General features: G+C 50.8%; 1 long non-coding RNA gene across 1 annotated transcript; it reads right to left on the bottom strand.

The window, feature by feature from the left end:
• Nucleotides 1-7: 7 nt before the first annotated feature.
• On the bottom strand, nucleotides 8-3,776 carry LOC141975976 (uncharacterized). Its single transcript, XR_012636040.1, has 4 exons — nucleotides 3,639-3,776; nucleotides 3,145-3,336; nucleotides 635-777; nucleotides 8-334 (listed from the first exon to the last, which is right to left on the bottom strand). It is a non-coding gene; the product is annotated as an uncharacterized LOC141975976 (long non-coding RNA).
• Between the last annotated feature and the right edge of the window lie 10,294 nt (nucleotides 3,777-14,070).

Here is a 14,070-nt window from a genome sequence, read left to right as displayed (position 1 = left end):
AACCTTCTGCTGCGGAGAAGACACCGTTCCTGACCAGAGAAATGAGCAGCCTCTGAAAATAGGGACCTGTTCTCCCTCTTAACCACAGCTAGTCAGGAACCTTTCCTTACAAACCCAATCCTACCTTACGGGGCTTCCCTACCTGGACTCAGGTGGGGCGTGAGCAGAGCCCTCACCAAACCAGACACTTATCTCATGGACAGCGGCAGCTGCTCGGCTCCCAGATGGACGGCTCTTGCCTGGCATCAACAATGATCACAGGCTCGCTGCTCTCACTCACTTTCCATCGCATGAGGGCAGTAGATTCTGATGCTTCACTTCCTTTTCCTTGGTACTAAACCCAGCACAAGGTGAAAAAAATAAGTAAGTTACCATCTCAGTCAGCAACGTCTCGTAGGCTCTTCTTTTTGCCTCTCCCACACGGCGGGGATCCGCCCTCAACTCTCCTCCCATTACACCTTTAGCATTACAACCAAAAAGCACCCTTTCTAACAGCACCCAACATAGTCACTCTGCACAGAAGACTCTGGCCCCTCCCCAACCTTAATACCACAGAGCCCCGTACCCAACGAGGAAGCACACAGCATGTGAAGAATACTACAGCGAGTACAGATGAGGAATTGAAAGCACTGACCGCTTACTCATAGCCAGTTATGCGGGAGGCAGAAAGCTGAGGACTGTTCATGTCTGCTTAGAAGGATGCCCAAGCTGCTCAGGTCCACTTCTGCCATATTCTCATCCAGCTAGGGCTCCTGGACAATTCCTCTGCAAGAGCAGCTGCAAAAGCCAAGCATGAGCCATCACTCCACAAAGCTCGATTGGTGCTGGAAATCATAGAATCATAGAATATCAGGGTTGGAAGGGACCTCAGGAGGTCATCTAGTCCAACCCCCTGCTCAAAGCAGGACCAATCCCCAATTAAATCATCCCAGCCAGGGCTTTGTCAAGCTGATCTTAAAAACTTCTAAGGAAGGAGATTCCACCACCTCCCTAGGTAACGCATTCCAGTGTTTCACCACCCTCCTAGTGAAAAAGTTTTTCCTAATATCCAACCTAAACCTCCCCCACTGCAACTTGAGACCATTACTCCTTGTCCTGTCATCTTCTACCACTGAGAATAGTCTAGAACCATTCTCTTTGGAACCCCCTTTCAGGTAGTTGAAAGCAGCTATCAAATCCCCCCTCATTCTTCTCTTCTGCAGACTAAACAATCCCAGTTCCCTCAGCCTCTCCTCATAAGTCATGTGTTCCAGACCCCTAATCGTTTTTGTTGCCCTTCGCTGGACTCTCTCCAATTTTTCCACATCCTTCTTGTAGTGTGGGGCCCAAAACTGGACACAGTACTCCAGATGAGGCCTCACCAATGTCGAATAGAGGGAAACAATCACGTCCCTCGATCTGCTGGCTATGCCCCTACTTATACATCCCAAAATGCCATTGGCCTTCTTGGCAACAAGGGCACACTGTTGACTCATATCCAGCTTCTCGTCCACTGTCACCCCTAGGTCCTTTTCCGCAGAACTGCTGCCTAGCCATTCGGTCCCTAGTCTGTAGCGGTGCATTGGATTCTTCCGTCCTAAGTGCAGGACTCTGCACTTGTCCTTGTTGAACCTCATCAGATTTCTTTTGGCCCAATCCTCCAATTTGTCTAGGTCTCTCTGTATTCTAACCCTACCTGCCACCGTATCTACCACTCCTCCTAGTTTAGTATCATCCGCAAATTTGCTGAGAGTGCAATCTACACCATCCTCCAGATCATTTATGAAGATATTGAACAAAACCGGCCCCAGGACCGACCCTTGGGGCACTCCACTTGATACCAGCTGCCAACTAGACATGGAGCCATTGATCACTACCCGTTGAGCCCGACAATCTAGCCAACTTTCTACCCACCTTATAGTGCATTCATCCAGCCCATACCTCTTTAACTTGCTGACAAGAATACTGTGGGAGACCATGTCAAAAGCTTTGCTAAAGTCAATAAACAAAACATCCACTGCTTTCCCTTCATCCACAGAACCAGTAATCTCATCATAGAAGGCAATTAGATTAGTCAGGCATGACCTTCCCTTGGTGAATCCATGCTGACTGTTCCTGATCACTTTCCTCTCGTGTAAGTGCTTCAGGATTGATTCCTTGAGGACCTGCTCCATGATTTTTCCGGGGACTGAGGTGAGGCTGACTGGCCTGTAGTTCCCAGGATCCTCCTTCTTCCCTTTTTTAAAGATGGGCACTACATGAGCCTTTTTCCAGTCGTCCGGGACTTCCCCCGATCGCCATGAGTTTTTAAAGATAATGGCCAATGGCTCTGCAATCACAGCCGCCAACTCCTTTAGCACTCTCGGATGCAACGCATCCCGCCCCATGGACTTGTGCACGTCCAGCTTTTCTAAATAGTCCCTAACCACTTCTTTCTCCACAGAGGGCTGGCCACCTACTCCCCATGCTGTGTTGCCCAGCGCAGCAGTCTGGTAGCTGACCTTGTTTGTGAAGACAGAGGCAAAAAAAGCATTGAGTACATTATCTTTTTCCACATCCTCTGTCACTAGGTTGCCTCCCTCATTCAGTAAGGGGCCCACACTTTCCTTGGCTTTCTTCTTGTTGCCAACATACCTGAAGAAACCCTTCTTGTGACTCTTAACATCTCTTAAAATCTTGCCCTCAGCCCTGCCTCCCTCTTTCATCCCATCTACATTGGCCCCACTCGATGAACAGAGACCGAGTTAACACCAACAGTCACCGCTCCGCTCTCGCACGCACTGCTCTGCATGATTTTCGTCCCCTCCTACTTCTTCTTGGCTTCCGAGACATAGCCTGTGGGGATGCACGCCTAGCGTGCCTGCCTGTGTCCTAGGAAGGGAGACAGCACAGGGAAAGGCAAGGACAGAGACGGAGACAGAGACAGAGTGTGTGTGTTGGCCAACATACTAGAGGAGAGAGAGAGAAAAAAATGGTAGGATAGCAAGCAACTCACCTCCTGGAGTCATCCTCCTACATGAAACCTTCTGCTGTGGATGCGACACCGGTGCTGACCAGAGAAATGAGCAGCCTCTGAAAATGGGGACCACCTTTCCTCCCTCGTAACCACAGTTAGTCAGGAACTTTTCCTTACAAACCCAGCCCTACCTTACGGAGCTTCCCTACCTGGACTCAGGTGGGGCGTGAGCAGAGCCCTCACCAAACCAGACACTTATGTCACCAACAGTGGCGTCTCCTCGGCTCCCAGATGGACAGCTCTTGCCTGGCATCAACAATGGTCACAGGCTCGCTGCTCTCACTCACTTTCCATCGCATGAGGGCAGTAGACTCTGACGCTTCACTTCTTTTTCCTTGGTACTAAACCCAGCAGAGTGGGGGGGGGAAAGAAAAAATATGAGCATCTCTGTCTGCAGTGTCGCGTAGTCTCTTCATTTCACATCTCCCGTATCCCACGGCTCCGCCCTCAACCCATCTCATGTTCCTACTTTACAACTGCAACTAGAAGGCGCCCATTGTAACGGCACCCAAAATAGTCACTTTGCTCAGGAGACTCTGGTCCCTTCCCCAGCCTTAATCCCAGAGTCTCGTACCTAATGAGAGAGCCCACGGCCCGTGAAGAGTACTACAGCGAGAACAGACGAGGACTTGAAAGCACTGACCTCACAGCCAGTTATGCAGAAGGCAGAAACATGAGGACTATTCATGTCTCCTTTGAAGGATGTCCAGGCTGCTCAGGTCCACTTCTGCCATATTCTCATCCAGCTAGGGCTCCTGGACAATTCCTCTGCAAGAACAGCTGCAAACGCCAAGCATGAACGATCACTACACAAAGTTCTAATGGTGCATTTAATCTTGCCCTCATCCCTGCTTCCCCCTCCCATTCCATCTGCATGAGCCCCACTCAATAAACAGAGACTGAGTCAACACCGACAGTCACCGCTCCACTCTACTATCCACTGCCCTGCATGATTTCTGTCCCCTCCTCCTTCTTTATGGCTCCCTAGGACAAGCCTACAGGGATGCACACCTAGCACACCTTCCCATGTCTTATGAAGGGAGACAGCACAAGAAGAGGAAAGGAGAGGGAGAGTCCATGGTGCTGATCGATGGAGAAGTTCAGTAGTCAATTTGGGGTCCACGCATCAGTGGCTTAGTCGTATGACTGACTGTCAGGGATATATGGGAGTGTGGGCTGCACCGTGAGGTAGAGTAGTGTCGGGTGCCCAAGGTGTTCTGAGAGAATGTGGGATTCAGAAGCCCGAGAGCCCAAGGGCAGGGTGGAGGGAGGTTGGAGGGCCCCAGTGTGGCTGAGAAGGGGAACCTGGCAGGTTCGAGGGGGAACAGGAATTGGAGAGGGAAACCTGGGAGGCTGTGGATGGCTTGGGGGAGTGTGATGTTGGGAATGTGGGGCCCAGCATGGAGAAATAGATTGGAGCCAATTGGGGTTGGGGTGTAGGGATGGGGTGTCATGGAGGATGTTGGGGTGCCCTGAGATGGATAGGGGTGCAGTTTGGGGTGGCCTAGGGGGTGTTGGAGGGAGAAGAAAGGAGGACTGAGAGCCCCAACGGATGGGGGGATAGATGGGGGCGGATTGGTCTGGGCTGGTGGGGGAGTAGGGATGGGGGTGCAGGTTGTGGTGGACGGGGTGCACGCTGGGGAAGGTTGCGGCGGGCTGGGGCCACTGGCTGACACGTGCCGGTTCCAAACATGCCCGAGTCGGCAGCACTTTAAAAACTACAACTCCCAGGATGCGTCGCTCACGACGGGAGCGACTTGCGCAGAACAAAGCCGAATCCCCTGGTGGACAGCGGTTAGCGTCCCGGCCGCTGACATCACTTCCTCTTCCAACAACTTCCGTTTCCGGCGCTGCTCCACAACGGAATCTGTCCTGACAAATTTCAGAGTAACAGCTGTGTTAGTCTGTATTCGCAAAAAGAAAAGGCGTACTTGTGGCACCTTAGAGACTAACCAATTTATTTGAGCATAAGCTTTCGTGAGCTACAGCTCACTTCATCGGATGCATACTGTGGAAACTGCAGAAGACATTATATACACAGAGACCATGAAACAACACCTCCTCCCACCCCACTCCCCTGCTGGTAATAGCTTATCTAAAGTGATCACTCTCCTTACAATGTGTATGATAATCAAGTTGGGCCATTTCCAGCACAAATCCAGGTTTTCTCACCCTCCGCCCCCCCCCCCCAACTCACTCTCCTGCTGGTAATAGCCCATCCAAAGTGACCACTCTCTTTACAATGTGTATGATAATCAAGGTGGGCCATTTCCAGCACAAATCCAGGTTTTCTCACCCCCCACCCCCACCCCAAAAAAACCACACACACACAAACTCACTCTCCTGCTGGTAATAGCTTATCCAAAGTGACCACTCTCCCTACAATGTGCATGATAATCAAGGTGGGCCATTTCCAGCACAAATCCAGGTTTTCTCACCCCCCCACCCCCATACACATACAAACTCACTCTCCTGCTGGTAATAGCTCATCCAAACTGACCACTCTCCTTACAATCTGTATGATAATCAAGGTGGGCCATTTCCAGCATAAATCCAAGTTTAACCAGAACGTCTGGGGCGGGGGGGTAGGAAAAAACAAGGGGAAATAGGCTACCTTGCACAATGACTTAGCCACTCCCAGTCTCTATTTAAGCCTAAATTAATAGTATCCAATTTGCAAATGAATTCCAATTCAGCAGTTTCTCACTGGAGTCTGGATTTGAAGTTTTTTTGTTGTAAGATAGCGACCTTCATGTCTGTAATCGCGTGACCAGAGAGATTGAAGTGTTCTCTGACTGGTTTATGAATGTTATAATTCTTGACATCTGATTTGTGTCCATTTATTCTTTTACGTAGAGACTGTCCAGTTTGACTAATGTACATGGCAGAGGGGCATTGCTGGCACATGATGGCATATATCACATTGGTGGATGTGCAGGTGAACGAGCCTCTGATAGCATGGCTGATGTTATTAGGCCCTGTGATGGTGTCCCCTGAATAGATATGTGGACACAGTTGGCAACTGGCTTTGTTGCAAGGATAGGTTCCTGGGTTAGTGGTTCTGTTGTGTGGTATGTGGTTGTTGGTGAGTATTTGCTTCAGGTTGGGGGGCTGTCTGTAGGCAAGGACTGGCCTGTCTCCCAAGATTTGTGAGAGTGTTGGGTCATCCTTCAGGATAGGTTGTAGATCCTTAATAATGTGTTGGAGGGGTTTTAGTTGGGGGCTGAAGGTGACGGCTAGTGGCGTTCTGTTATTTTCTTTGTTAGGCCTGTCCAGTAGTAGGTGACTTCTGGGAACTCTTCTGGCTCTATCAATCTGTTTCTTCACTTCCGCAGGTGGGTATTGTAGTTGTAAGAATGCTTGATAGAGATCTTGTAGGTGTTTGTCTCTGTCTGAGGGGTTGGAGCAAATGCGGTTATATCGCAGAGCTTGGCTGTAGACGATGGATCGTGGGGTGTGGTCAGGGTGAAAGCTGGAGGCATGTAGGTAGGAATAGCCGTCAGTAGGTTTCCGGTATAGGGTGGTGTTTATGTGACCATCATTTATTAGCACTGTAGTGTCCAGGAAGAGGATCTCTTGTGTGGACTGGACCAGGCTGAGGTTGATGGTGGGATGGAAATTGTTGAAATCATGGTGGAATTCCTCAAGGGCTTCTTTTCCATGGGTCCAGATGATGAAGATGTCATCAATATAGTGCAAGTAGAGTAGGGGCATTAGGGGACGAGAGCTGAGGAAGCGTTGTTCTAAATCAACCATAAAAATGTTGGCATACTGTGGGGTCATGCGGATACCCATAGCAGTGCCGCTGATCTGAAGGTATACATTGTCGCCAAATGTAAAATAGTTATGGGTAAGGACAAAGTCACAAAGTTCAGCCACCAGGTTAGCCATGACATTATCGGGGATAGTGTTCTTGACGGCTTGTAGTCCATCTTTGTGTGGAATGTTGGTGTAGAGGGCTTCTACATCCATAGTGGCCAGGATGGTGTTATCAGGAAGATCACCGATGGATTGTAGTTTCCTCAGGAAGTCATTGGTGTCTCGAAGGTAGCTGGGAGTGCTGGTAGCGTAGGGCCTGAGGAGGGAGTCTACATAGTGTCAAAGTTTGACTCAGACTCACAATTTATCAGACCACTCTGTTTTATTAGCAAGGCTGCTCTGCTAATACATTTAGAAGCGAGCCCCCCGAGTGGGGCTTGTGTCTCTTAATTTATACAGTTTTTTGGAGAACAAGTTACAGAGAAGTTACAGACAAAAGAAGAAAAAGATTTTAGTCACCACCCTTCGAGATCCCTGAGACCAGTCACGTATTTCAATTACCTGCCACCCTTAACAATCTCCTTTAACAGCTTCCAGTTAACTTAAATAATTGCCCTTCACACCTTCCATTCTGATGCTTGCTTCTTAGACATGCTGGCTCTATCTTAATTGCTTCTCCATTCAAAAGCTAACTGTCCCTACGTGTGCTCCCTCAGATACTTTGTAACATGTTTTGGCATGCCCTCTCATATACAATGTATCCAGCATGTCCACTTATACAATGTTATACTTCCACAATAGCCAGACAATCCTGCTGTCAGGGTGCCAATGCCTGAGATGATGGGGCACCCAGGATTTCCAGGTTTATGGATCTTGGGTAGTAGATAGAATATCCCAGGTCGGGGTTCCAGGGGTGCGTCTGTGAGGATTTGATCTTGTGCTTTTTCAGGAAGTTTCTTGAGCAAATGCTGTAGTCCTGACAAAAGCGCCTCCCGCCCCCATGAAGGCGCTGGGCTCCGCCCTGTCCGCTGCCTCTCCCGTGGGGCCGAGGGATCTGCGGTGGCTGATGGGAGAGGTCGGCCGGGCCCACTCCATCTCCCACAAGGCACTGCTCCATATCTTCCCTCTGCCCCCTTCCCACTCCCAGCGGGCCTCAGCAGGCCGTGCAATATTGGGGGCTGTGGATGGGCGCCGAGGGCTTACGGGGTCCTGAGGAGGATTGAGGCTGAGGGGCAATAGGGGAGCAGGTGGGGGATAAGCACAGGGATTGGGGCTCCTGGCAGTTGTGGGATGTTGGGTTGTGGCTCCACCCATCTGGGTTGAAGTGGGGGCATGTTGCTTTAGGATCCGCTCAGGGGGCATGGAAATGGGCAGGAGCAGGAGGGCAGGGCATACGGGAGAATAGGAGATTTTGGATGTGGAGGGTTAGGGTGCAGGTCCGCCACAGAGAGGGAATGAGAGGGTATTAGAGGACTTTATCTAGGTGAGTGGTGGAGGGTGTGAGTTCCTGGAGGGATAGGAGCAGGAGATGAAGTGGTTTCAGAGGAGGAAACTGAGGCACACAAGCCAAGGAGGGAAAGCAAAATTGATGGGGGGGGATGGCAAAGGGTGCCCCACTGTAACCTACTGTCCCCAGTCATGGGAGGGGTCACCTATGCCCCTCACTGTGAGGTTGGCTGCTCCCACTGGCAGCACAGCTCAGGGATGCTCCCTCTGTGACTCGCTGTTGCACATATAGAAGGCACTTCTCATAGCAGCTTGTGCTTCTCACCACGCCCTGGCAGCTACAAGTTTCTGGCTCCTCACTTCATGGTGGGAGAAAGCACAAGACACTCCATCTATCTTTTTCTCCTCGATCCAACCCCCTGCTTAGTGCCTTGCCTCTGCTGTGACATCTCAATACAGAGATGGGGCAAAAGGGTACCTGCAAAACTCCTGGGCTATCTCCCCTCCAGCACGGTACATGTGGTTCAGAGTGAAGGAGAAAAGGGAGTAGCCTGCCCTCTCTTCCTATATGATTAGTCATTTGTGATGTAAAAAAACCTGCTGTAATGATACAAATGGAGAAACAGATCTTTCTATACACTATTACAGAGTTTAAGTGGTAGTTATACAAAGGTGCGTTAAAATTAGAGCTGCTAGAGCATAGTCCCCCACCACACATTTTTATTTAAAAAAACTACTACCAACCTATCAGAATACGTCCTTATTCCTTAGAGTAGGCTGCCAGCGTGATAAGCATGACTGAGATACTAAAGAACTCAGAGTTATATGTAGTTAAAATTTTCTGTATGTTCTGCAGTGTGACTGTTCAGCCTCAATCTTGCTTGTTTCCCCATCTGTAGAAGGTTACGGATTACATCCTCCTCCTCCCAGCCAGAATCTAGCATCTAAAGCTGATTTCAAGGCAGTAGTAAACCTTTAGGGTCACCGCTTTGTTGTAGGTTTAAAATTAGACTTTTGAAATAAGTAAAAGAATGGAATAATTGCTTTCTCCTGCATTGCAGTTTGGTATTCCTGTTCAAATAGTCTGTGTACATCAGTCCTGTTTTGTACATCAGTGAGGACTGTGTGTGTTGGAAGAAAAGCGTGAAGGCCACCACCGGACCAGATGATCTAGGGAGGACAGACATAAAGGCGCCAGGAGATTGCAACACGCCCCTATTGAGATATCAAAGTTGGGCACATTGATGACTAAAAAATAAGGCAAGCACCTATCAACTGTGACAAGATAGCTGTGATCAAAACCAGCATGGGGTAACTCCCCGAGAGACTTATGAAGGAATAAAATAAAAAAATAAGAACAATTTAAGAAAACCAGCACTTGTCAAACAGCAATTGATTACAGCATGATGATGCAAAACTCATTGGTCCCAATGAAGGAAGTTCACTGTATAAACATGGCGCTTTGCCATGAAGTTTTGGGTTCATCCTGCCAAGACTTCCCCAGAGCATTGTGTTGTGACTGACAGAACCTGGCTCCTCCCTACCCGTGATCAACCTAGCTGGCCACTCAGTTGCTCTGAACTGGTAACACAACATCGACTGGCGGGACAATGCGTGTGTGATTGAATGCATATGCTAATTGTTGTATCTCCAATAAATGTGGCGTATTGCCTTTTCCCCTGAAAAAGATCCCATGAGCTTCTTATAAGCATAACACAGTAGGGGTGGGACAGTGGAAGAAACGGGAATGGGGGCATTCTGGGGAATAAATTTTCAATGCCCAAGTGGATCTTTGCAAACTTGTCTATATGATGTATTTATGTATTTTTAATCACACCTTCAGCTGCACCAAGTAACACATAGGGCACCACATTCTGCAAACAAAGGTAAGAGACTACAATTCCTTTGCTGCATCAAGGCACACTGCACTAGAAGCACACATGAGAAGCAGCAGCAGCTTTAAGTCCTTGTCCTGTTCTCTCTTCCCCCCCCCCCCCCCCACACGCACACACACACACACACAGTAGATCTGCAGAGAGAGCTACAGACATCTCTGTCTCACTCACCACGGGACACATGCAGGTGAACATATCTATAAAGGGAGGCTGTTGACCAACAGGCAAGGAGAGCGAGCATGTTGGCCAACATTTTAGAGAGAGTCATGAAGGAAGAACAAACATCAGAGTGGTAGGCGTGTTAGTCTGTATCAGTAAAAAAAGAGGAGTCCTTGTGGTACCCTGGAGACTAACAAATTTATTTGGAAATGCCCAAATAAATTTGTTAGTCTCTAAGGTGCCACAAGGATTCCTCGTTTCAGCACCTGTAGTCACCTTCCTGGTTCCAGGCTTCTCCTCAGGAGGACATGCTCCCCCCTGCCCTGGGAGATCAGCTACTCCCAAAATGGGGAAATTCTCCTCCTTCACCCAGAACGAGCAGGAAACCTTTTATTAGAAACCAAGCCCCAGGTAGAGGGAAGCAGGAGTCTGTACTCAGCCTTTACCACACATTTATCTTCAAGGCCAGTCAGGGTAATGCACTGGTGGTGTTCCCAGGAGCAACAGTGACACCCGGTGGGTGGGCAATCAGGATAATGCACGGACTGCTTCTGCCCTGGAGCAACAGCGACACCCAGTGGCAACTCAGACTGTTTACTCAGGAGCAGCAGTGACACCGATGGCTAGTCAGGGATAATGAATATACTGTCTCTTCTATGGAGCAGTGGTGACACCCAGTAGCCATTCAAAGTAATGCACAGAGTGTTTCTCAGAAAAACCAGTAACACCCCGTGGCCAGCAGTGGGCAGCGCCAGCCTCTTCTGGTTGTTGGGGAGGGGTGGGGACAGAACATTGTGACAGCTGCAACCCGCCTTGCCCTGCCCCTCACTGTGGCTCTACCCCCTGCTCCTCCTCAGTGAAGTGCCAGCTCTGCCTCCTCTCCTCCAAGGCCCTGGCCCATGGCAATGTCAGAGGCCAGAAGCCAGAGTCGGGTAGTGCTGCACTAACTAATGTCATCTTGTAGGCAGCCACAGTACTTCCCCATCTTGTCCTCCTGCTGCTTTGGGCACCGGGGCTGTGGCTGCTCCTCAGTTCCCTACTGCCCTTTGACTGCTCACAGCCTATAAGAGCGTCCCTGGTGTGGGGTCCTGCTACGGGGCCAGCATAGCCCTCAGGGAGCAGGACCCAGGAGCAGGACCCACGGCCAGAGCACATCAGTCCGGGATGCTGTACTGAGCTGCGGACCCTCCACCTGCCCTGGGTGGTGCACCCTTGTGAGCAGACACACAGGCCAAAGGCTACTCTCGGTCCCCCCTGCTCATGTCCTCTGAAGCAAGCCAGAGTCGGTAGGAAGGAGGACTAGAGTGGCGTCACCAGGGAAGCTCACTCAGTGATGTAGAAGGAAGAGAGTTAAGGACTGAGCATCTCTGGTTACAGGCAAGTTGCTCTCCACATAGTTACCATACTTCAAGAAGACTCCATAGCACCGGGCAAGTCCTTGAGAGGGGACCAATGACTCCCCCTAAGCTTATCGTGCCTCACATAGATGCAAAGGCCTTTTCTCAAAGAGCCACTCCATGCTAAGAAGAGTCTTTGCAGCCCTCCCTCATTACTGAGCAAATTTCTATTTGCTCTTACTCCACAGATCACTATCTGGTTTCCATCCCCCAGGATGGCCTCAGGGTGGGTGCTCCTTTTGGTCTCTGCCACAGGCTGGCCATTCTCTCATCTACCCAAAGTCAACAGGAACTGAAAAGAGAAAGAGAACACTTATAAGCTAGGCCACCACTGCTGCGTGCACACAGACAGATGTACTAGCTGGCTGCTGCTCATTGGAGCCCCCTTCTCTATTCTTCTCCAGCCTATCCAGGGCCTAAAATGCTCATTACTCATAAGGAACTGCAGCCCTCCAGATCTCTGCACACCCTCAGCCAATGACACCCATGCCTGCCCAGGATGGTTCTCTGAAGAAAGGAATGGTTGAGTAGGGAACTGGAGAACAATGTGGTCTCCAGTGACTCACACCAGATGACATAGAAGGACAGAGCAGAAACTACAAAGCATCTCTACTTGCTCGCAGGTCACCCTCCTTCACATTTAGTTAGGGGGAGGAAGGGGACACTCCCAGACAATTACTAGCCTGTCAGGGTGTGACGAAGAGGGACTGTTCTTAATGTTTCCTCTGAATATTGTGGGGGTGCCTCAGTTTCCCCTATGCAGCTCTTAAGTATCTAGGTGGTGGGATAAGGGTGTGTGATCGTTGCAGAGTCCTAGAGGACAGGTGTGTGCAGGGGTCTGGACACAGAGAATGGCCCACACCCTGTTTCCTGGCAACTGATGGCCTGGGCCCTTCCCCCCTGCAAGGTGAGAGCTAAAGGGTTGGAGAACAAAGGAATCAGGTGACTTCCTGGCCTGGGAAAGGGACAAAGCCCAGAGGAGGAGGAGCAGGAGAGAGTCACTTTGAGTCTGGCTGGGGACATGGAGTGAAGTGCAGACGTGGTTGTCTGGCTCACGGCCCCCAAAAATGGACCCAGCTGAGGGGTCCTGGTCTCTGCATCTACAAGCTCTGTTTTAGACCATGTTCCTGTCATCTAATAAACCTTCTGTTTTACTGGCTGGCTGAGAGTCACGTCTGACTGCAAAGTTGGGGTGCAGGACCTTCTGGCTTCCCCAGGAGCCCGCCTGGGCAGACTCGCTGTGGGAAGCGCACGGAGGGGCAGAGGATGCTGAATGCTCCGAGGTCAGACCCAGGAAGGTGGAAATTGTGTGAGCTGTGTGTCCTGAAGACAGTCTGCTCACAGAAAGGAGACTTCCCCAGAGTCCTGACTGGCTTCGTAGGGAGCAGTTCCAGAGCATCGCCCAGGGACTCTGTGACAACTGGTGGTAGCGGTGGGATATACTGCACCCTGTGGGTGGCGCTTCCTGCAGTAAATGACTGGAGAGCAGTAAAACAAAGGGGGATTGATGAGGACCAGGTGTGCTGAAGGCTCAGAGAGGAGCTGTTTCGGGGGGGGGGGGGACGATTAACCCCTGGGAGTGTGTGACCAGCAAGAAGGACTGTGCAGTAGTGGGGTCCCCCGGGGACTAGGGTGAGCAGTCTCGGGGCAGATGAGCCTGCGGCTTGGTCCTGGGAGAGAGAGAAGGACTTTTGCAGTAACAGGGTTCCCCTGGGGATTGCAGTGAGCAGTCCCAGGGGCGGAGGAGTCTGCAGCTCGACCCTGGCAAAGAGGTGGTGACCTCGAGAAGGGCTGGCACACTAGGGGGGTCTCCCTGGAAACCGTGGGGAGCTGAGAGCACACAGGCCTGTGAGTCCACAACAACTTGGGAAGAGCAGAGTGACGGCCTGTCACTGTCGCCTTAAGGACATTGTAACCCTGTGCAAAAAGAGAGGGTTGAGCATTGGAAAGTTCACCAAAGCACAGTTAATCGTGCAGCAAGCGGGCGCGACCTGTGAACACCCACGGGCCCTGCGGCTTTTCACCAAGCAGGAGGGCAGCGTCTGCTGCTGTGGTCTCCGCTCCTCCGCCCACGCAGCCGGAATCAGCGCCGCTCGGTCTCGAGCTACTTCTCGCGGGCGTCCGACGGCACACGGCCATAATGTCTCCGCCCAACATTGCTTTCAGAAAACGTCACCTGGTGACAGCCCAATGGGAGATTAGCTCTGTCAGAAAATGCCACTTAGTGAGGGCCGTCACCTCACTAGGCCCAATGGGAGATCAGCTGTCAGAAAACGCCGGGCAGGCCGGCAGCGCTGCTCTTCTCAAAAATCGCGAGACAACGAGCGCCCCGCCCCCGGCCCGTAGCGGCTCTTTCCACGATCTCCAGCAGACACTAACCGCTTTCCAACCTCGGAACTGCCGCGTGCCCCAACCGCTG

The sequence above is a fragment of the Natator depressus genome, chromosome 22, assembly GCF_965152275.1.
Source record: "Natator depressus isolate rNatDep1 chromosome 22, rNatDep2.hap1, whole genome shotgun sequence".
Lineage (NCBI taxonomy): Eukaryota > Metazoa > Chordata > Testudines > Cheloniidae > Natator > Natator depressus.
Note: the sequence above shows the minus strand (reverse complement) of the source record. Positions and strands in the feature narration are given on the sequence as shown.